This window comes from Mus caroli, unplaced genomic scaffold, assembly GCF_978045245.1.
Source record: "Mus caroli unplaced genomic scaffold, Mus_caroli_1 scaffold_10, whole genome shotgun sequence".
NCBI lineage: Eukaryota > Metazoa > Chordata > Mammalia > Rodentia > Muridae > Mus > Mus caroli.
Genome location: NW_028227265.1, coordinates 81,432,538 through 81,457,392, shown reverse-complemented (window position 1 = coordinate 81,457,392; position 24,855 = coordinate 81,432,538). Strand labels below are relative to the sequence as shown.

Here is a 24,855-nt window from a genome sequence, read left to right as displayed (position 1 = left end):
TGCAAGAAGCAAGCAAAACATAAGACATTTGGGGTAAAGGAAAGCCGGGGACAAAGGAGCTTGCATCTGTGGCCTCTGACCCTAACCTCTGGGTTAGGGTTAGGGTTAGGGTTAGGGTTACTCAGTGACTTGAATGTAATTTTCAAATGAATTCCTATAGTTTCAGTGATTATAGTGCACGGGCTAACTCTGATCTTTCAATTAAAGCTTTTACACGAAAAATAATGTACTGCATCATGATGTTGAATTTCAGAGCCTCATTAGAAACTCACTTTTATAAATGTTTGTGCACTACCAAGACACAGTATATCATCAACAAAATCTTACGTTGTCCCTTAACATGGTTCACAACTGACTTGCCTAATGAAGCTAATGAAATTTCTGTACTGCCATTTCTGTTTTAAGTCTAACTGTGTTTTTTTTTCTTTTTCTTAAAAAGAAAACTTGGAAAAAGATCAAAATGCTTTTAGATTTCAGATTGCTATTAGAGGTAATAATTATACAGTAAACTAATTACCACTAAACCCAAACCTGACTTTCAACTAATTACGTTTTATTGCATCAACACAGAACATAGACTTTCAATTTAACACAGGGCAGAGCCATAAACACAACAGTCTGTACATGTATTTCAAGTAAAACGTCTAGGTCAGATTTATAAAGTTTGAACTTGGCAGGGTTTGTAGAACAATTTGTCAGTTTCACAAATCTGCTAATTTGCCCACTTCTGAAGAGAGGGAAAGGTGTTCCCAGCAAGATGGAAACACTGGATTGTGCAACAATCATTTACACCACAGCTACGTGCGTAGTATGTGGACACCACTGTGGCACAAGAACATACGCAGTGCAAAGAAGATACCCTTTCTCTTCAGGGCAGACGTGAGCTTGACTGGTGACATCGTTTATCCTGGGATGAGTGACATGTAACATTTCCGAGTCTTGGTCTCTTTGTGGGGCAAACCAGAAATAATAAAAATATGCATGCTATCTTCAGGGGGAATGCAGAAAGCATGAAAAACAGACTCTGAAGCTGGGATAAAATCACAGCCTTGTTTTCTGTTTAAGGAACTAATGCCAGTTAAGCAGCAGCAACAGCAGTGGCCACCCTAGTATGCCTCTGACTCTCCATCTAGTCTCCACTGAAACTACATGTAAATTCGTCATTCATTCGCAACAATTGAAAACTTGTAAGTGATTCACTTTATAAACTTTAATTTTGTAAAAAAAAAAAAATGTTTACTTTCCACCAGATGGTAAGATTAAATCACATAAACACTGTCAGCAAGTCGAACCCTCAGATGTATTCATTCCTACCACAGAAGCTCCAAAACCTGTCTATAATTTTGTTACTGATGTTCTGTAGCAGCTGTAGCTGACAGAGCTACACGTTAGAGACGACAGCTTGAAGAGATTAAGCGTTCTTAACCTCCGGTGCAGAAAGGGGTCTTTTGCTCTTAATAAACTCTGCTGTAAATTATGCCAAAAGTCCCTCAGCCAATAGAGAGCTCACACAATAGGTATTTGGTAAACAAAATGGCCAAGCATCATACATTTTTCATTATTATGGGAAATTGTGTTTCAAGTGAAGCTGAAGCAAGATTTCGAATGTACAGCACTTACCGAAAAGAAATAGAAGATAAATTCTCCTCTAAGAAGCCCCTCATATATAGCTTCATTAATTTCTTAGGTGGTAGTAAATTATATATTTTTCTCTTCAGAAGAATTCAATCCATCTCAGGAGACTCCCTCTCTTTTTTTTCTTGGCATAGATTTTTTTTTATTTTATTTTACTTGAATTTGGGGAGAAATCCTGTTGTCTCTCCCATTAGAGAGTGGAAGTACTGTTACAATAAATGCTCAGAAGGTGATGGGGGGGGGAGATCCTTGGGCCCTTCTGAAGTCCTGTGCCAGCGTTTGTGCTGTTCCTGTATCAAAGGGAACAGATATAACCAATCTAACTATAACTAACCAGGTGAGGGACTTCCATACCATTTGATTTATGAGTTAATCTCATTAATTTTCAAGCTCCACTGATTAATAGTAGTCTGATATACAGCCCTTTGTAGATGATTCATTAGCCCAAAGTATGTGTCAGTGTGAAAAGATATAATGTATATGCTGATATATATGTATATATATACACACACATACATGTAAGTATATATATATATATATATATATATACAAACACACATATTATATGTATATCCTGCCTTTCTACAAATAACTTGTCCTTTTAATTTGTTGTTATATAGGACTAACTGTATGATTTTTTAAACCTATAAATATACATAGAAAGCAATGTCCTAAAACCTGTGCAAATATAATAATTACACATAATTTTTTTCAGGACTTATAACTGAAAAACGGCTGGTATCAGAGAAAAAAGATATAACGGGCAGACTCACTAGCAATGGTAAGAGATCTAGCCACTTGAAGACAATTCAAGGCAAAGTTTCAAAAGTTGAGTAATTTTCAAGCTGATACTTGGTGTGACATTGGAAGTCACCTGTTGTACATCTCCCCGTGGCCCACTGAGTTTACAGATATGACAGCTGTCTTCATTGTGTAAATCACACAACACATCTATGAGACTTTTGTAGATGCCCTATAAAATGTCATGATTAATTCCATGTCTGGCATCTGAGCCTAGTAGGCCCTTTTGTTCTTAATTCTATGTACCTCACCCAGCTCTTACTGAGAGGTTTAATAGCATGAGCAAAAATTCAGGCTTGTCTTTAATACTGAATATCATTAAGATGACATCAAAATTGAATGCAAGAGCTATCATTAAGCAAACGGTGTTCTGCAAAAGACATGATAAGTCAAGCGTCTGTAAGATGCTCTGAAAGACACAAGTGTGGATCCACGTCCGTTTGGCCTTGTGTATCATCGTCCCTCTTTATGCTTCTCTATCTACCTTCATGATGACGCCTCTCTAATTAGGAATCTACACCATGACTTTGCATAACCGAGGCACTGAAGCACGACGCGGCAGAAAGATGAAGTTAGGCTCACATTTAATACAAGAGAAATATTTACTTCAATCCTCTGCCATCCTCTCACGGATTTGTCACTGATTAGATGAGATGGAATGCCACAAACGTTTTTGCAGCTTTTAAGAGGGAAAAAGGCATCCTTTCGATAAATGTCTTTGTTTTGTGCTCCCAGATGTCTTTCTGCAGCCCCTCATGCTTTCGGATTTTATTTTTGTAAGTGTGAGAACAGGGAAAATGCCAGCCATTGTAGTCAGTCAGCCTGAGCCCCAGCAAGCGTTGCATCGTGCGATGTACTCTTACTGGGTTTTACATAAGCACTGAACTTGGAGTACACTTAGCTCCTAGGGATACCATCACCCACTCACTGCTCACACAAAAACCTGTGTTTGGTCAGGTCCATCTTGCAGGTAGCTCACTTCAAAAAGTCTTTTTAGTTTCAAAACATATCATCACCCACCAAACAAATTGGGCTAAGGTTCTAAACACTCTCTGCTTTCTCCTCTTTTTCTTTCTGATGTTCCAAGTCTTAAAGACACTTGATATTAATGATTATAGTAGATAACTAGGCATGAGAATAACAGCTGGGTGTTTTTAGGGGCGGCAGGAATTTGGTAAGAAGCTAATTTCAAAGCTTATCCCAAGACTACTCACACTATTAGTTCCACGCTGTGGTCATTTTTGCTAAATATTTTGTGATTCCGGTGGAATGCCAAAAGGAGTTTTCTGACAACCTCAAAATGGTGCCAAAATCTACTCTAGATGACAAGATCACTTAAGGTTAATAAAGATCTTCTGGGCTGTGCACTTGTGGCTCTGAGGTGCCAAGTTCCTCACGACAGAAGCACAGGGGTCCCCCCCCACACACACACACAAAGGCTTCCTCCTATGCTCATCCCTGAGTTTTGTCCTCAGTATCTAAGCCCCAAAGAGTAACTTGAGATCGTTCCCCATCTGCCCCTTTTGTTCCCTAAGGAAAATATCAAACACACCTACAGAAATAGTTTCAAAAGAGCCATTTGACTAACCTTAGAAAATGACCACCCCAAATCAGTAGCCTTAACCAATGGGACCATGTAGAAAACACAGCCAGTGAAGATATACATGCTGCAGAAATTGCTTTTATATCGATACCTGCCCAGTCCCCAGAGAAAGCCCAACAGAGGAGTAAGTGTTCATTTTAGATGTCCCGTGTCTGTTGCACACCTAAAAGTGTGTAATTGGAGGGAGCCAGAGAAGTTTAGAAGCATAGCTCAAGACTGTAGGGATCCTAGGGCAAGTTGTTTCCTGAGTAGCATAAACGAGACACAGGTTTATCCAATTCCAGACTAAAGAATACGAATTCAGGAGAGCACTCAAGATAGCTCATAGATCAGTAACAATACAATAGACAAGAAACCAAGAAGCATACGCTGGCTGTCACAGGCAGCCACCAATCAAGGCTGTTCATCAGTACAGACTGTTGTTTATCTCTCTAAGTCTCTGCAACGTGACAAGTGGCCATTGGTCAAATCAAAGGAAGTAACTGTAAAGGAACTTTTTGATCCTCAGCAAGTTCCTAATGCAATGCCCAAGCTGAGCCCTAATGGATCTAAGAGCACAGCCATCCCAAAATAATGAAATAAGTATTGATCAGATAATCACTTGACTACATGCTACTAAACACTAAGGGAAAATGAAGGATTCCAGTGTTTCCCTGGAGGACAGAGTGTTTGTGATGGGACTCTAGCGATGATTAGATTTAAGCCAGTGCTCTCTCAACTATGACTGCCTTAAAAACTAGGGAGATGTTTTAAAGCCCCACCCCACCCCAGATTGTGACCAGGGTTCATTCTTAGAGATTCCGAATTCATTCATTTTTAAGTAAAATTCTAGCACTGGCCCTTTTTGGGAGCTCTCTGTGTAACTCTCGGGGTAGACACAATGGAATTCTGAACAAACAAAAGGGTAGACAGGAAAACATTTCCCAAATAAAACAAAATTAATAAATAATAGAAAGCCTCAAGTGTGTACATTCAAAAAAGGCAAAGTATTTTCCAGCTGGGAAGGGTAATACAGAGACTAGAAGTAGTTCTCAGAAGTCCAGTTTGAGAATCTGGAGTCTTCCATTCTTGTCGCTCATTTGATCAATAGCTACTTATGCATGAGATACTAGGTTATATTATTGGTTAAACAGAGGGAAATAAAACGAATGAGGTCCTGAGCTTTGTGGGCATCACCACCAGGGAGAAAGAAAATCTACAAGAAGATTTCCTGTAGTTTGTATTATTTCAAACAAGAGACAATAAAATCTCCATTGCCTTTGTAAAGGATCGCCCAGACGGAAATAGGGAGAAGCCAGAAAGGGAAGCACGTGGATTGCCGATAAATCAATTAGGAAGCCATGGTGGGAGTCCAGTCTGATCACTGAGCATGCCTACATTAGATTGGCTGGAGTAGGGGGAGGAAGAAATATATGGTCTGGAGAGGTTGTAGAAGCAAAATACTGAGACACTATGGTGAAGTAGGGGAATGAGTCAAAGGGAGCGGCCAAGGACATCCTTGAGGCTTCCGTCCTGCTAAGATGATGGACACTGATGCCATCTATCCACAGAGTCTGGGCACAGCAGGAGAACATGTTTTCTGAACGTGTGTATCAACTGAGAAAACACATTAAATTCTGGAGCCCTTGAGATACTCAAGAACACGTCAAATGGTTTAACGTATGTAAGATGATCATCTGTCAGTGTCTGCTGGTACAGCGTTCAACCCGCTCTTCTTAGTAGTCCTGGCATCCACTCGCTGCCTGCTTTGAAGCAGCCCTGCTTGGATGATAATCTATACGAATTATGGATCTGGAGCTCAGAGAAGCTTTGAGCTTGGAATATTAGTGAACTGCCTATCAAGGGCAAACTGAGAAGCCATAGGAATGCGTAATGTAGCAAGAGTTGGGAAGGCTGACGCAGCAAAATGGAACCTGAAGGGTGGTTTGTTAGCAACTCCCATGTGTTAGGCCAACTGGAAGAAGAAGGGGAAGTGGCCGAGATGGCTTTCAAAAGCTGAGCTCTAGCAGCCAGAATTGGGCTTGGAGCTCTCTTTGGGAATGGTTTCTGAGGTCAAATGCAAGCATAGCTGTAAAGCAGACACTGGGTGGGTGTGGTGGTGGATGTCTTTATTCCTGTGCTCAAAATGAAGAGACTGAGGCAGAGGGAAGTGGATCTCAGCAGGTTCTAGGTCAGCCTAGTCAACATCGCAAGTTCTATGCCAGCCAGAGCTACACAGTGAGACCCAATGTAAGAGACAGAGAAAAAGGAAGACTGAGACACAGAGACAAGACATAAAGAAAAGGAGAGAAAGACTGCAAATAGGTACATTTTTAAGCCTCAGTTTTGTCCCATTTGCAAATAAAGCACCGAAATTGTATAATTTCTATTTTTTTCTTGTACTCAAAGTCTTAAATTCTAATAAGCTGAAAGCTAATACAGAGTAAAATAATTACCACACAAGTTTGCAAATTCCACAATAGCATGGCAGCAGAGAGAAAAATATAAACAACCCTATCAAGATAGTTAAGAGTAATTTTGTAAAGGTTTAACATGGCACAGGGGTGGGGAGAGTTGTCTTGTTTGAGAGCAGGAAGAAAATCCACTTGTGAAGCACACTGCCCAAGGGCACCAGAGACTAGAGCAAGAAGGTCCTGAGAAGGTCCTTAGTTTGGTCATGAGGCCTGGACATCAACTGTCATGCTAAGCAGTTTGGAACTCATCCTGTAAAGGTGGGCCACTGTGAGTTCCTGAGGAGAGGGACATGATCAGGTCAGGATGTGAGGACAAGGACTCTCTGAAGCAATCTACAAAAATGAACTAGAGAGATGAAAGCCAGTGGCAGGCAGCCCAGGTGGACGATACGCTGCAGTCATCAAGATGAGGGATGATGCTCAGAGCAGATGAGGATACTGACAGTGAGAAAAAAAAAGGAGGGATGGGGATCAGAGACTCTGGAAGGGCAATGGGTACCGGAAACTCAGGAAGGGCAATGGGTACCGGAGCCTCAGGGAAGGGTGACTTAGATGGCTTGATGACTGAGTCGTGAGGAATGAAGCTGTCGTGGAGAATGGCACTTAGCCTTCTAGCACTGGTGACCACAGTGGGGAGGGGTGTGATGGGATGGGAAACATTGGGACGGTGCACACAGAAGTAGCTGCTTTGCACCTTCAACCTGAGAACACTAACTACTGTGCTTTGAATATTGTCAGAGTACCAGAGTTCATGAAGCTTAATCCCGAAGTCACAAAGCTTAATCCTCTCCAAAATAGAGCCAAGAGGTAGGGCACTTAGGTGGCCACAGAGATCATCTACACTGGAAGGAACTAGCTAGATTCCTTTGGAGCCTTCCCCCTCTGCCATCTGTGCCAGATACGGCTTTCACCATGTCATCTTAGAAGTACAGGCTGGTCCTCTCACCAGATGCTGAACTTACCATCTTGATCTTCCCAGTCTCCATAACTGTAAGGAATACATCTCTACATACAGTCTCTGGTGCGTTGTCTTAGCAGTAGAAGCATGCTTAGAGAGCAATCAAGAGTACTGCCTCGCAAACGGTGAGGTTAACACAATGTGAGAACTAACCCTACCCTGTACATCCCTGGTCTTGAGTTTCCACTGACCGTGTCACTTTTTACACATCTTCCAATGTAACTCTAGCTCCACGCTGTCCCTATTCTTCTGTAAGTTATCCTTTTGGTTAGGGCTTCCGTAATTTTGCAAAAACCTAAGCTGCTGCTTGCGTTCCTATGCTTAATAAACAAAAGCTTACTGAAGGCATTACAGCCAAAAACACAAGAGACTACTTTACGATGGAGCCAACTAACATTTCACAGACAACTGTGTTAGAGATGCCATTTCAGCAAAAATGCTAAAAAATATATTGAATATTGAGCTAAGCAATATATGAAAGGATAACACACACACACACATACACATGTACACACACATGCATCATGCATTTTAAAAAGAAACAAACTCTTGTGACCCTGGAGGCAAATACTAGCCTAGATGCTCTTGGTTACATAGCAAGGCTATCTCAAAACGTAAAAAAATGAATAAATAAATAAGACTAAAAGAAGGAAGAAGAGCAAAATATAATCAAATGCTGTTATTCTTAGTTGAGTAGAAACTGTTTTGGCTGCTTTTTGCTTTCGAAGTATTTATACTGGTTACACTAATATATTTCACATATATTATTAAGTTGAAACAGAGTTTTCCCATCCAACACATTTAAAATATGTTATAAATTCAAGAACAAAGTTCCCATAATTTTCCCCAGAATCTCTAAATATTATAACATAAATAATGTACTATTAGGCCATCAGCAGTCATAGAGAAGAAAAAGCAACCATGTATTTTCTCTCCTCCTATCTAAGAAAAATAAGCCGAACAGACTTCCAATTTGGTCCCCATCACAAGAGACTCTTCCCTCCGTGAGATCACTAAGTGTGGCTAGATAAATGTTAAAGATAACTTCGTACCCCTCGAAATGTCAAGAATCTTCCCATCATTTTCCCACACATCTCGAAAATGCATCTCAGGCTTGACCCTCTTTCTTAAGTGACACGGGATCACCACCAGGGACCTTTCCTACTTCCCTGCTACTGTGTGGGCTGCCTGATGGGCCAGCATGGGCTGTCCAGTTCCTGCTCTCTAGGCCGAACCAGAAGTCTGTATTTCAACTCTCCTCTCACCATGGACTGGGTAAGCCAAGCAAAGCTGTTAGTGGCCATTCATAAATTAAAAGCAGCACTGCACTCTGGAGGACACGCAAGGTCACCAGAAGAAGCCTGAATCTAGCTGAGACATGGTTGCCAGAGCCAGAGAGCGAGAGCTAGAAAAAGAGCACGTGAGAGAGCGAGAGAGCAGAAAGCGAGAACGAGAAGCACTGTCCCCTCCCCGAAGCACTGGGCATCCATGCTCCACCCCTTGTGTCTTTCATTCTGCACCCTAAACTGCAGCAAGCCCTCTCCATGTTTTCCTTCATCTTATCCTTATGAACGTCCCCACAAGCTTCTATCACTGTATTAAAGTCCAGCCAGCTCTGATTAGGGTCAGTGGGTCACACATAAAAGAAAGACTTGGGACTGGGAGGAAGCCTCGTTAGGGCAAAGGACTTGAGTGGGAGCAAGATGAACAGGGAGGGGAAAACAACTAAAATTCACTGCGTGTATTTGTGATACTGTCTAAGAAAAAATAAAGGGGGTGGGGAAGCAACCTAAGGCATAGCTGAAGGCATGAATTTTGCTCCCAAACCTGATACAAACGCCTACATAAAACCATCCTGGTGAGTATAGTATTTGCCATAAATACTCCTGACAATGGCCACGGTGATAACTACCCTATCATTACCATCACCATGGTGTCTACACGTGCAGACAACCAGGCAAGGCCCCTACAAAGCAACACCAAAGAGCCATCAGAGGAAGGGGCTCCACCCAAAGTCACCCAGCCAACAAATGCTAGAAATTCCATCACAGGACTTTGCTAGTTCCAGACCTTAGCTTGCTCCCCACCGACAAATGACAAATGTGTCCAGGGAAATGTAAGGACCTCTTTTTTATTTTATTTTTCTTCCTTTGATAATTCAGTTCTGGAGTTCAGTTATCAGTCTCATGTTATCAAAATAACAGTAAGAATGCAGGTGATAATGATAACATTAATTTACTGACAATTGTCAATCGGGGTTCTCTTCAAGTGATAGGTGGTATTAAGGGTATGGAGAGCCTAGTATTTGTGGTGAGGGTGGGTAGGGAAGGAGTTTAGTTGGTAAAGTGCTCATTTTACAAGCATTGAGGACCTGCACAATATCCAGAAACCATTTTTTTTAAAGCCTGGTGTCATACAGTTTGCTTGCCCTGGCAAAGGGGAGGTAGAAAGTGGTAGATGCCTGGTGTTCATTGTCCGGTCAGCCTAATCTACTTGAAGGGGAGTCTCAGGAGAGAGCCCCCCTTCTCCCCCAAGATAAAAATTGGTGGTTAATAAAAATTAAGAAACAACATCTAGGTTGCCTTTGATCTATGCACACGCCCTCGCACACACATACACAGGTGCGCACACATGCACTCGTGTGTGTGCGCGCGCACACACACACACACACACACACACACACACACACACAGAGGAATGTAGTATTCCGAACAAACATGGAGACAGGAAAGCAGGATCTGGGGTGGTTGGCTGAAAGAGCAAAGGAATAGGCCTAACTGTTCCTGGGGCTTAACCCTTTCCTCTCTTGGCACAGAGAAGGCTTACAGAAGGCTTGCTGGCAGGCTGGGTTTCTGTTTCAAAGCAGGCAAAAGTGTACTGCAAACTGAAAACATTTTCTCCTCCAAAATGGGTAGAAGAGGATGACATTTAAGATAATCCACAATCTGGACCCAAACTCCCTCTCCAAGCTCCTCACAGATTTCTCCCGGGGGATCCTCGGCTCTAGCCTTGCTGCTCATCCCCAGCCTCTTAAATACATAATGCACATCTCGGCTTCTCTGTCACAGGTTGCAAACTGGTGGCCCAACTGCCAAGCCTAGCCTGCAGACGTGTTTTGTTTAATCTGTGTGTTTGGTGTGTTGTGTTTTTCTTCTTTCTTTCTTTCTTTCTTTTTTTTTTCAATGAGCCAACATTTAAAAAAAAAATCTAGAGATTCACATAATTCATATTGTGGCATTTCTTGAAAAATCTCACAATCTGGCAACAGGAGGCTTCATTCTCACAAGACAACAGCCATTCCTACGGGGTGTCTCCTTTTGGATGGAGTGCCTGCCCTTTGGTGGGTAGTCTTCCCGACTCCCCCCTTGTCTCTGACTCTCAGGCTCCTGTCAACTTCATTTATCAAACTCACTGCACTGTTTTTCTAATAGTGAAGAAGTAGTCCCATCTCCCACGTTCCCTTCCAACACAGGCAAAGTCGAGCCAAGAGGAGCTGCGTGCCGTGAAGGATGCTGAAGGATGCTTACCTTTGCAGAGGTAAGAACCTGGAATAGCCACCATTTCCACAGTCACCACTGTCACTTGCTGACATCATGGCTGTTTGTGAATTTAGGGCGTCTTCTCTTGATCCCTCCTTGCACATCTCTCATTCACTGAAATCCCGTATCTGTTCTTGCCACACCCCCGTCTTCTTTCATAGTTTATAGAACTTAGTTATAGCTCCTCCTTTTTCTCAGTATTTTTTTATTCACTTTATATATTGATCACAGCCCCCTTTCCTCCCAGTCCTCCCCTTTTCATTCCTTTCCCCTTCTCCTGAGAGAAGGAGACCCCGCCTTGGGTACCACCCCACCCTGGTTCATCTAGTCCCAGGAGGACTAGGCATATAGCATTAGTTCTTATATAAATGCTGATACCTCTTTGTGGGTGATATATTTTTATCAAAGCCTTTGATAACTTGAACGGTCCAGGTGATGACCTGTGTCTAGAGGTCAGGGATGTCTGGTGAGAAAATATCCACCAGTGAGTACACTTGACACTGATGGAGAGCGAGGGAAGATTTCATTCCTGCATCAATTATTTACTCATGGATGGTGCAGCACCAGACAGCATAGTAGCTGAAGCTGTCCTCAGAACCAGGGATGGGACCCTGACCTTCACAGCATTTGCAAGCAAATATGCAAAATACATAGTATCATTTAATTTAACTGGGAAAGTGACAACTTCTCAGTGTTTGCTCCTTCTGGGTAACTGGCTTTGAATCCAACATTTTGGTGTGTATCAATGTCCGTGAGTGGTGGAGAACCCCAGGGCACATTGGACCGATGTAGGGTCACCCTAGGCTTCGAGGTACTGGAAACAGCTGCATGCTGCATGAAAGGGTAGGCTGGAGGCATTAGTGATAACATGCTACCATTTTTTGAGATTCCAAAAAGCCATGGACTGTTAGAGTGCAACCTAACAAAGGTGGTAATTCTCTCGCTACCCCTCCTGGCTTTTCTTCATGACCTTGAATACCATGTGTTATCTCTACATCATAAGCTTCAACTACACATAAAAGCCCTCTGTGGTCTGAGACAGTCTCATCTCTTACAGTCCTTTCTAGGACACAGTCACTTGCATACATAAAGGGCTGGATTTGGAGGATTTGGAGAGGAAACAGGACCGAGGCAATGAGGTACACATTAAAAACAAAGACACAGGCAAACAGGCACAGTGATGTGTGTGTGTAGACATTAACCCTTGGAATTTCTGTAAGGTCCATGGCCTACGTTCCTTATCAATTTCTAACATGTCAGATATGAAAGGGAAAATTCTGAAGTTTTCACAGATAAATAACAAGCTGCTCATACGATAAAAAAAATAGTGTTCAACGGTTTCCTTGGAACAGTCATTCAAAAACCACATTTTGACCTCATACTGTGAGTGCCATTTTCCATAATAAGTATGTTCTCATGGGAGACAAGGTTCTACACACACGTTGGCTTTAATCAGAACAAGCCCAAGCAGCCCATCCCTCCTTGTCATCTCTATACCTCAGAGAATTTTCACCAGAAAGCAAGCACTCTCCAGAGTCTCAGATATGTAGAAAAGAAACGGAACTGTGTATGTATGTATGTATGTATGTATGTATGTATGTATGTATGTATGTAGCATCTTTGACAACTAACATAAGCACGGAACTCAACAATCTCGAATGACAAACATGGTCACTTATTCCTAAGAATAGCAAGTCCTACCACATAGAGAGTAAAATGCTGATATAATAATAATAATAATAATAATAGATAATAATATAAAAAAGTAAGATAGAGTGGCCTTAAAAATGAACAAATATAACATTTCTTTTTTATCGTTTCATGGGTATGGGTGTTTCGCCTACATGTGTGTCTGTGCATCGGATGAGGGTGTTGGAACCCCAGAAACTCAAGTTACAGATGTTTTTGAGTTGTCATGTGGATTCTGGGAACCCAACTCATGTCCTTTGAAGAGCAGCCAGTGCTCTTAACCACTTAGCCACTCTCCAGCCCCAACCGAGGAAACATTTCTTAAAGTTTACACATGAGCAGAGCTTTTCGTTTGTCACTCTTCTCTAGCATGTGACAAGCGTCTTAATTTCTACAAGACTAAATTGCTGCTTATCTATTATTTATTAAGCACCCAGGTGATGTCAATCATTTTCCAACTTGGCACATCAAATTAATCACAAAGGTTTCAGGACTTTCCCTCTATGATATCATATATGGATGATTTTTTTTTAAAGGTGAAGGAACAGCAGAATGTTTCTCTTAGGCTCATCATTTGAAGGGTTGGGAGCAGAAATAGAGGAGCCATCTTACTCCACCGTATTTAACTCTATCAAAACTATACCTGCTCTGAAGGAATTGTTCAATTTTCTGTTGTTTTTTCCCGCTTGGCAATACTACTGTGCATGTCTTCTCCATAACTACTGACACTATAATTTTCCAATATTAGATTCATCCAAGGATCTATAAACAGCCGAGTTCCACCTGCCTTTACCTTCCTTCCCAAACTTGTATAAGAAGTGAGGGACACACAGCACATGTCTTTGTAATTACAACTGAAAAACAAATTCTCAAACAGCTGTGGCGACAGAAGAGATTAGAATCTGATAACGGCTTAGAATAATGAAGAGAGGGATTGCAGTAAGGGTTCTGCTACAGGGCTGATGAGACTCAGGAAGCAGGCCTGTTCTTCCAAATCCTTAATCCGCATTACTCCCAAACACTAAATTACAACTCATGTATTCTAGGAACTAGAAACATGGATGTTGGTGAATGATTTTCAAACCGTTGACAATTTAATGCATACACACACACACATATATGTACATATATATGTATGATATATATCTCAAATGCTGTGGTTTACTGACCAGAAGTTTGGAATTTAAACACTATTTATGTAAGGTATTTGAGAATATTATTTAAAGTTTTTCCTCAAAACATGTTATAAAGTAAAAGTTAAGACCATATATCTAAGTAGCCTGATGATGAGCATTATTAATATTTTAAGGATATTACATCACTGTAAGAGTAGGGGGGTTCATATTACAAATACTTGCAATCTACCATTTAGGAACAGAAAACAGTCTTTAAGAGTTGCACAGATGATCACTCAGGAATCTGATTACTGTGGAGTCATCCTTTGAAGTTGACAGCACGCTTCAGTGACTAAGCGTCAAAACAGCAGAATCATTGGGACAGCAAGGAAACTGTCATTTGTCACTGGACTATTTTATAAGCCACTTGGCTACTCTTTTGAAAGTTTTACAAGCTAGTAACCTCTGAAGTAGCAGTGTACTTATTTAAGCAAATTAATTACACACAATGAATCTTGCTTTTATTAGGTTGGATCAGTTGTGTTTTACAATTGAGATATGTCAATTAAACAGTACTTGATTTTATTTTAATTTTTAGGTTCTGTCTTTTATTTGACATTGACCATATGAAATGGATACAAACATGACCACGACTGACCACTTTAATTTATAAGATATTTCTTATGCCAAAATGGAAGCTCCCTGTGACACACATTTTCTTTCGAGTTCTCATGCCTACATTGAACACAAACTGCTTTCATGTTTTTAAGCCATGACCAAAACATATAACACACTCCCTACTTTAGTACATGATCAGAAAAAAAAAAAAACAAAACAATTAACATTCCTTTATCTGATAGTTTCATTTCTGTAAGTCATTAGTTTCTTTCCCACACTGAGTTGCTATGGGACCCCAGAGACTGCATCTTGCAGGTAGAACACTTGAAGGACTGAGGACCCCACAGTCCCCAGGGCATTGGTTATCTGCAACAAATGAAACAGCGTCCTCTAAAAACTTTGCTGTCCTAGTGTTTTTGATCTTGGATTTAAAACATTGTATCTATTCCTGCCCCAAATGTATATTTAGTCTGACAATTCCACCTACAGTTTTGATCTAGAAAAGGAATCAACTAACTGTTTAAAGGAAATAAAACCATGGCCAGCCAGTCTAGGGCTCTTGATGAATCTATTGTGCAATAGCTGCTGGGATCACAGATTGGGGGGGTGGGGGGATGTGTAATCCTTCATCAAAAAGCAGCAGCTGAGCCATAGAGCTTCCTCTGCTTCATGGGCTATTCTTTTAAAAGTCATAATGAGAACTTAAAAACTATCTAACGGTCTTCCAAAAAAGAAATTAGCCATTTATACAAACAACTGTTAGTCTTAAAGGAACCAGGGCCTCATATACAAAGACTAAGCCACTTCCTTTGGAAAATAAAAAAGTCATTATGCACATTATTAATTTGCATCGACTCCTAAAGCAAGTTACTATGTTCTACACTTAAATTTAAATAGTAAAAATACCATAGAACATGCACTTTAAAAGAAGATAAAATAATAAGATTTCCCCAAAGGCTTATTATTAATAACATTTTTTCAAGATAGGGAAATATTTATACTTTCCTTTTTCTAACATTTAAAAATTTCAAAGCAAATCATATAGCTCTTTCACAACTTAAATGCTAATTAAACAATCTACAAGCCTGACGTATTTAAATTAAAAGTGATAAATTAATGATTTAAAGAGTATACATTAACCTGGGCATATAGTTCAATATAAAATTCACCCAATGTGATATGAAAAGACCTATCGGAAGTAAAATACAATTTTTAAATGAAACGTCCTTCAGATGTTATAAGGAAAATAAGCCCAATGAAATCGGAAAAAAAAAAGAAAAAAAAAAAAAAAAGGACTCAGTCCTTTTCTTGAAAGTACAATTGGCCACACATCTACAGGCTGGAGTTGAATTATTTTATTTGAAACAGCAGATTGTATTTAAAACTTAAGGGAAAAGGCCTTAGACTTCCATTATGGTCTCACAACTGAGGGCTGACCCAACTTTATAGTATCATATGTGAATGAAGATTTATAATAACATTATTGAAATTATCTTAACTTTGAATACCAAGAATTGATATTCTTTGAAATGTAAACTTCACTTTACAAATACATTCCTGGTCTGTGACTTCAAATTAATAATGTAAACATCATTCATCTTTCATATACATAGTAACTTCTTGATCATCTGTGTAGGTTGCGTATCTGCATAGATATGATATTTTCCAAATGTCTAAACATAAAATGTGATGTACACTAACTAAAGTATATTCATGTTTTTTTTTCTTTTAGACTGCCAGACATATTGGGTAATTTTTGGTTTTAGGCTGACTTAAATCAGATGTGAGTTCCTGTATATTTTGATTACTAATAATTCTTAAATTATGGACTTATTATTCACACAAAGGAAAATCATGTTTCCTAAGTAATGGAAAAATGTAACCAATAAAAACCATATGCATAAGTAGTTTAAATTATTACTGTTTAGTTCAATTTTATCACATAATATTTTAATTTTCAAATGTATAACATAAGTCTCCTTTATTTGAAACTATATTTTAAATAAAATTATGACTTTGAAATCTATAATTTTAAAAATAAATTTAATTTTTAAAATTACAGTTTACCATCCTTACTTAAATGACTTTTACTTAAAGTCATTACTGTCTTTAAGTTAGAATACCAAAAATTCTATATATCTACTTCCTTACAAATTAAAACATAACCAGAAATTCAACCAGGCTAAAAACACAAAATAGAAAACATTTTTAAATCATTTTATGATTTACACTGATTCAAAGTCCCTGCCACAAAAAAGTTTTAAAATTGGTAATTATGAAAAAATATTTTCAAGTCAAATTACATGAGTATAATATATAAAAATATTTGTGTCAGAGACTTGTCATTGAGAGGTTATATATATTAGGACAAAGGCAATGGTTAGGGAAGACCTTTGATTTCCTTGATTTTTTTTAAGTCACAGAAAACATGATAAGAAAATCTACTCATACCTGAGAAGAGTGCCTTACCTTTGAGGAACAATTTTGATTTTCATCTAAATTAAAATTCATTGTAATTGTCAGTCTGCTCCCTCAGGGCAGGGACACATGTCAAAGGCTAAGTTAAAACAGAAATACCAGCTTACACCACTGTGAGGGTGAACACATCTGCTCTGTTCTGATCGTTGAGAGTAACATCTGGGCAGCTCTCTGTAGGTCTCACCCTTTTCTGAACTCCAATCCATTGAGAGTTTCGTAGGACAGCACACATACTCTCTTTTCCTGGGAGAGCATGGGTTTTCACAAGACTTTAAGGATGATTTGGGATTGTTTAGAGTGCTAGCTAGCAAGATGAGGGTAACGTTTTCTGTTATTTGAGCTGTGTCCAGTTATTCTCCTCTTAATATTGATACTATTGTGTGACTCCAAAGATCCCTCTGAGAAGTATTAGTTGTCTTTAATAGAAGACAAAACATGGTTTTTTTACAGGAATCTTTAGTCCTTTGTATTAGGAGTCACTTATCTATTTTTACAGCATTAAATTTTTGTTATCTGCCACATTTTAACCTACATTTGTATAATACTAATAATCACACAAAATACTAAAAATCTCCATCTGAAATACTGATTTCATTTTTGTTTGTCTGTATAAAAATAACATAACACCATTGGAAGTTTCTGTTCTTATTCCTATGAGGAAAAAGTTAAAAATCTTTTTCAAGATGGCTTTAGCTAGCAATGATTGGAAATTCTAAAAATAACAAAATTTATTAGCTATGTCTCCTGCAGATTTTTTGGGTGATTACTTTAAATAGAGGAAGGCCCGATGCCGGCGCTTTTATAGTCTCTTGCCAAGTTTTCCCACCTACATGTAGATAAATTCCAAATTCCTTAATTAAAAATATGAGCAGAGATGTTACGCACTAAAAGACCATCTGCTAGACAGAAAACAAACAATAGATGTACGTTTCAATAGCTTCACTCTTATAATGACCAAAATAAACATTTTCCAGTATTATTATAATGCCCAGGCTTCATGCAAATATATCAAAAATACTCTATGCATTTCTCATTCTAAGTTAAAAGTCAAATACTCAATCGTGTCATGTTACTCTCTGTTGAACATACCTTCCAGTGTGCAGTCCACATGCATTAACTCTCTTAGGATACCATCCCAGAGCAGGAGTCAAATGCTGGGCACAACAGAGATGCTGGAGTCAGTCCTGAATGAAGACCTCTTCTTTGGGATCTCGTGGTTGTTCAAAAAGACACCTCCTCGTGCTGATACGGGGCTAACAATTCGAATTGCAAAATATGATTTGAGCTTAGCTGAAGACGAAATAGCTCATTCTACTTTTTTTTTAAAGGCAGCTTTCCTCTCTTTTGTGCAGGATGGGTGGAGTGGGGTGGGGTAGAGGCAATAAATTTGTATAATTCTATAATCAGAGTTGTGGTACCACAGCTGCTTCGGAGTCTGACTGTAGGAAGACAGTCATTAGCAGGCGATTTCTTCTTAAGTTTTAATAACTAAGGAAGAACTATATCAGCATAATCGTAACTATTAATTGAAGAAATGACAGAATGATGGAAGTGAGTTGATAGAGAAGCTTATCGCCAAATATAAATGACCTTTGTCAGTTACCTCTTAATGATCTTATTAAATTATTCAAGTTTTTCAGCGTTGAGTTTTTCCTTAAGTCTCTGTATGGAGACTTGACTTTATGCTTGGCCCCACGTTTACAGAAAGCACACCTATACCAGGGGCTGTTGAGAGGTTGCCTTTCCTCTCTGATACAATGGCTTCTTCCCAGGATTCAGAATTCCTGATTCAGTCTCAGAAAGCAGGGTTCTAATTCTCATGCATGGTTCTAAAATGCAAATACTTTAAAGTTAAAAAAAAATCTATAGTAACGTTCATCTTTACTTACCCAATTTACTGCTCTTTATGTTGCTTTCCTTGCGGACCCCAGCACTGACTTTGGAAAGCATTAGACCCATAACTCTTTATAAAAGGTGTTTAGATTCTCTCTTTTGCCCCCTTTCCCCTTTTCTTCCTTCCTTCCTCCTCCCTCCCTCCCTTCATCCCTTTATCTCCTTTTGGGTTCAAGGCAGAGAGACACAGCAAACCCACTTATAAAATAGCTGGTTATTACTAAATAATATGATCACATTATGATACCCTAGTGACATCATCCTCTCCCCTCTCCAAATACTTAATAGCCTGCAATGTTTGCAAATATGTCAACCAATAGTATTCCACAATGGTTTCTATATGTAGGTGTGATTATGGGCACTATGGCTTATTGAATCATTTAATTTGCAAAAGGTATCATTGTCTGCTTTTGCCACACTTCAGTATGAGCTAACAGACTGCTACAAATGTCAGGAAAATGCTAAAAAGGAAAAAAAAAAAAAGAAAAGGAAAGGAAAAAAACCTTTATCTCCATGAGCTGTGGTTAACTTTCAAATTTACAAAGAGAATTTGCTGGTATGTTACACATAGCTTCCCATATTTCTAGATTTATAACTATCTATTATCTGAAAGTCGTGGAAGTCAGTTAAGACTGCCACCTATCACAGATCTGTCGCCACTCCCATCTTTAAGAGTTCAAGAAACTATCAAGAGGATATCATCATCATTATCATTATCATCATCATCACCATCATCATCTTCAACAGCATCCTATTATTACTTTCAGCTATCTGCTCACCTGACTTATCAGGATGTTGCTTGATGCTGACAGTAATTTACAAGTGACTTAAGTAGAAAGACACAGGCCTGAGTAGATCATCATTAACAAATCCACTGTGCCTGAGCTGACTATACAAATCACCTCAGTTATTCAATCAAACTATAAAACAAGTTATCACAATGTCTTCAAATGAATGGCTTCTACTCTGGCTGAGATCTCTAAAACACCTATTCACATTTGAACATGCTTCTGCACTTTCATACTTTATACTGGAATGGTTGTCTAACACACCACTTTCAACATGATATTTCAAGTGCTTTCTTTTAACAGCTTCAACTTTCAACTGAGTGCTTTAAGTTGGAAAAACAACCAATCCAATGCCAATAAATCTATCCTTACCCAGAAGCTTAAAATAAAGCAAGAGGCATAACTCCTCCAGGGGCCCAAAGAACAATGCCACCATGAGATCGTCTTGTGTAGCATACACAGCTGTATCTTTCTTTTGAAACCTTTTTACATCACGGGTACAGCAGAAAACTTTTCTAGCTTCATCTAAACTTCCAACGGTCTCATTGAGCCTTCAAGGGTGTACCACAATCCTTCTGCAACACAGACCACGGTCTACGGGAATTTTAATCTATATTTCTGAAGAACTTTACCCAGCGGAAGCAGGCCTGACATAGATAAGAAACCCAAGCACACATCACGGTGGAGTGATAAAACCCACCCTATCAGACTGGAGAGTATTTCTCAGTTCCTGCAATAAAATCCTAATATGTGCGCATTTCTAATTCCAAGAAAGCTCAGAAATACTCAACTGGGATGCTGATGTAAACAAAAAAGAAAACAAGGGAATAAAAAGAAGGAATAATCTAAAGGAGTAAGGATTACCACCCAAGACTCCAAGGTCATAAACTCCTTTGATATAGAAGAGCAGACACTCTGATGCATACTATATTGGGAGAAAAAGGGAGACTTCTGCTGAAAATGAATTGATTGTTTCCTCCTGCATTATATGTTTCTTAAAAAAAAAAAAAAGAAAAAAAACTCAAATTAGGTCCCCACAACCGAGAGATTTTCATTCTGAGAAGTGTGGTGTTGAAACTTTCAGGAACCCTCACACTTGTTTGGAAACAAATGACTTTTCAGGACAGAGAAGTCTTGCTATCAATCACCAGCAGGTTAATTCTACATAATAAGGCAGGTTTGGATGCAAACTGATCCATTGTGGAATACTGTATCTAAAATTGATTACAACAGCACTCAAAATGAATGCAGCCCTCCAAACCGCTTCTTTGCTCTGAAACATTAATCTCAATTAGAAGGAGTGCTTCATAATGGTAATGCTTGGCATAAAAAAAAGTATAAAATAAATCAGGTTTTATAAGACACAACAATTAATCAGTTTTCAGTGTAAGTCATTTGTTCTACCTTTTTTTTTTTTTTTTGAGACCCAAAATTTCCATCAGGACTCTTAAAACAGCTGGTATCTCCAAAATTAGGTTTTAAATGTGTTCTAAAAGAAGCTTACAAGAAATCATTTCTCAAACTTGGTTGCTGTAAACTTTGCAAAGGTGTTGTTATCAGTGTGCCACCTCTTCAGGACAAGGCTCTTCTCTGGACTGTCACCTCCTACTTTATAAAGTAAAGAGGAACACAGACTTCAACTGAGAAAGCCCAGAGGAGCTATAACCAATTGCAGATTACAATCAACGTAAACTCGCAACTCCTAATATTCTCTACCTATGTAAGAAAAAGCAGAGTTGAAACGGACATCTGACTTTCAAAGGCAACCCTGAGTGGAAGAGCTGTGTATAAGACAGCCTGCTTAATAGTTCTCCCCAGCCAAGCTTCAACAAAGGGGCAGGCAATTCAAACTGCTTCTGAGTACCCTGCTTCACGCACAAATAGTACCTCCGTGACATTCTCCTGCCACCCAGGAATCTAAATGCTAAGGATTGAAATAAAGTTTAGTACAGCGGCAGTATACATAGATTAAAATAGCCACGCTTTATAACGTAAGTAAGTTGGCTGGGTGGACCCTTCCTACAGGGTACGGTCACAGTCTGGATTTATTCCTAGACTCCTCGTTGCAGGTAAGAGAAACCTCTGTATTCCCAAATGCACTTTCCCACAGCAGTTGAAAAAAAAAAAACCCATCATTTTGGTGCATGCAGCCCATCACTGATTTAGTGTTTCTGACAGATAACTCCACTCTCAGTGATAGCTACTTCACCTCCCCAGTCTCTTACTGACTTGACTCTCTTTACAAAGACAGGCACCACTCTTAGTTCTCAGAAGCAAAGCTAAGGAAGATTAGCTTCGACTAGACTAGCTACCTAGCTAACCGGATCATTATTGTCTAGCCCTGTCTCCTTTTCAAAGAAATGTAAAAACTTCTGCTTTACTTGGAGGCTTAGTTTCTATTCAAAGGTAAGCGTCCTTATCTTCCTTTGTCTTCACCCTAATAAAGCAGGTTCCTTCCTCAACCCAAAAGACTCCTCCAAGACCAGAGTAAGAAAAGCCTCCACACTACGCCCTTTCATTTGTTTCTAGAAAAACACAGCTGCACAAAACAATTCCATTTAGAAAAGTAACCAGCCATACGTCGTATACGATAATCTGTTTTTTTTTAATAGTGAGGCATTGTTCATTAGTTAATATTCTTGGTGCTGAATTGCTAATTTTAATGTTATTGACATAGGAGTCTCATTATTTTCCAAATACATAAATGCTAGCATAGTTCCTGTCAAACTACATTTTTCCCCAAATCGGTTCTGTATAGATAAGATGCAACACTGTCTTATTCAAAAGAATTACTTTCCACAACATAATTTTTTATATTATTTTAAAGTTATATATTTCCTAGAATGAGAGTAGTACATTTTAAAGGGAAGAATATTAAAATTCCTCATTTTAAAAGGCAAGAGCACTAAGGAGGCTGCAACAGGAAGAGAGATGCTCATAGTTCTAAACACACACCAGAATAACTAATGTCATTATAAACCCCGTAGCTTTGAAGAATTTAAGAATAATTTGTGAATGCCATGACATTTTAAAGTGGGATTAGCAAGTCTTATTACCGAACTAACCTCTTACTCTTACATAAAGAATTAAATATTTGCTCTGAATTTAGAATCAAAAATCGAAACTTTCCAGGCTCCTCAAGAACATCACATATTAAGAAATCCAAGCCAGAAGTTTTGGGTACTAAAAGTGTACACTGGAGCATACAAGACAAGAATACTGAGCTGTGTATAAAATAGGTTTTAACATTACAATTTATTAAAAATATTGTGATTATACAGCTATTCCAAATTCTAAAGTCTGCCCCTAATTCTAGAAAGGCTACAAATATTTCTTTCAAGCAGGTATGGGGTCTTTTAAAGACAGAAGAAATCAAAACAATTGTTAGGCTGTATACTTCTTTAAGGTGGTCCTTTTTTTAAGGTTTCCAAATGTGCCAGTTTTGTTTGCTTTTTTTCTTTTTTTCTCTTTCTTTTCTTCTCATTTCTTTTCATCTGACAACGGAAGAGCAAGGTAATGGCTCTACATATTGCAATTTCAAGTAAAAAGACCAACCAGTGGACTCTGCCAGACTCTACAAATGTTTGATAAATACACTGCCAGAAGATAAGAAGTACAAGGTACTGTTAAGGGAGAGCTCCAGTCTCTGGTAGCCCAGCTGCCTGGAGTCCTGGAAAAAGTGCCAGGCTAGTTCATTTCATTTCATCTACTCCAAAGTCCTGAGAACTTTTCTCTAGCTTAGAATCATAAGGACCTCAGAAAACAATTGCAATCGCTCTATTAATACCCGATGGAATTGCTTACTGTCGTTTCTCCATAAAAATAATTAACAAGTTAACCTCTACTACTGACTTACAGGAGAGGCAGCAGGAATGGAATCTGAACTGCATTTAGTAAGGGGTTCAGCAAAGATCAGGCATCATTGGCCCCAACCTGAAACATCTGAAGCCCCTCTCATCAGCTGTAAAAACGAGATAGTGACCTGAAGCGAGCAGCAGGCTCATCCATCTGTATTATTTTTAAATGCCCTGGTTAGAGTATGTTTTGTTTGCTTTCAGTCCCATCCAGAGTTTCCAGATCAAGTTTCAGCCGAGATCACCACTCCTCTCAGCATCCTCAGCCCCAGTTCTTTCACTCCTGGCAACTTAGCAGTCTGGCAGTTGGGGAAGAGGCCGGGGCAAATGCTGACATCCCAAGGCTTCCAGCTCTCCCGGAAGTCCCACTGGAGTCCTCCAGATACCTTCCCAGAGAACCAGAGGTTGTGTCCTTAACTAGGTAGCACCCCCAAAGAGAGAACGAGGTCATCTGCACTCCTTGCCCTCCACAGGCTCCCTGGAACCATCTTCCTCGGGGAACCCAGAGAGTCCAGAGTCACTGAAACCCTGCCCCGCTGCCAGGTGGGAGGCACCGCCAAAGTTCCCACCTGAGCCTACAGCCAAGGGTGGCAGACGCGAGGGAGGGGCGGGGACCCGAGGCCGGAACCGGGACTCCAGAGCTCGGAGAGTCTGGGAGCTGGGATGCTCCGCCGCCTGTAGGGCTGGCCAACTCGCAGCCGCCCCTCAAAGCAGTGCCTGGGAAAGGGAACCGCGCTTCCCTGCTCGCTCGCTTGCTCGCTCTCCGCCCGCGCGCCCGGGCGCCCGAGGCCCGGGCGCTAGGACCCCAGAAAGAAGGAGGGCGCACGGCGCCGCACTTACCGCGCTCTGCTCGCCCGCGCCGCCCGCTCGCCCGATCTCTCCCCGGACACCGCCGCCGCGTCCGCCCCTGCGCTCGCCTGGCCAAATTCAAAGGCGCCGGGCGCGGGGGAGGGGGCCCGTGATGGGGAGGGGAGGGAGGGGGAGATGCAAGTGTTACAACTTCCTCCGCTGCCCACGGCCGGGCGGCCCGGGGACGCGGCGAGGGGAGGGAAGCGCGCGGGCGCCAATGAGTTCACTTTCTTTTTCTCCCCCGCGCGCTCCCCCTCGCGCTTCCCGCCCGGCCCCTCCAACCTCCTCCACCGGCCAGAATCCCGGTTTCTCCGTCCGGGGAGTGGGAGGATGGAGGAGGCGAGGGAGGAAGGAGAGAAGGAAAAGGTGAGCAGGCGAGCAGGGCGCTGTGCCAGGGAGCAGCATCCAGGACCGTAATTGTGGGCAAGGGCGGGGGACGTTCTGGGCGAGTGTGCCCGAGACCAGGCGCGTACACGTGTGTGTGTGTGTGGTTGTGTGTGTGTGTATGTGTGTGTGTGTGTGTGTGTGTGTGTGCGCGTGTGCGTGTATGTGTAAGAGAGAGGAGCGGAGCCTACCATGCGC

At 40.4% G+C, this 24,855-nt stretch overlaps 1 protein-coding gene across 5 annotated transcripts in view; it reads right to left on the bottom strand.

Moving 5' to 3' along the window:
• The window catches only part of Tenm3 (teneurin transmembrane protein 3), a 623,557-nt gene extending 605,436 nt beyond the window's left edge, over positions 1-18,121 (bottom strand). For 3 of the 5 annotated variants that reach the window (XM_029480774.2, XM_029480777.2, XM_029480775.2), the window contains exon 1: positions 17,979-18,121. The gene's annotated coding sequence lies outside the window, so the exon portion shown is untranslated. The remainder of the gene's footprint in view (positions 1-17,978) is intronic. The other 2 variants (XM_085843953.1, XM_085843954.1) reach the window with 1 other exon arrangement.
• Positions 18,122-24,855: the final 6,734 nt, after the last annotated feature.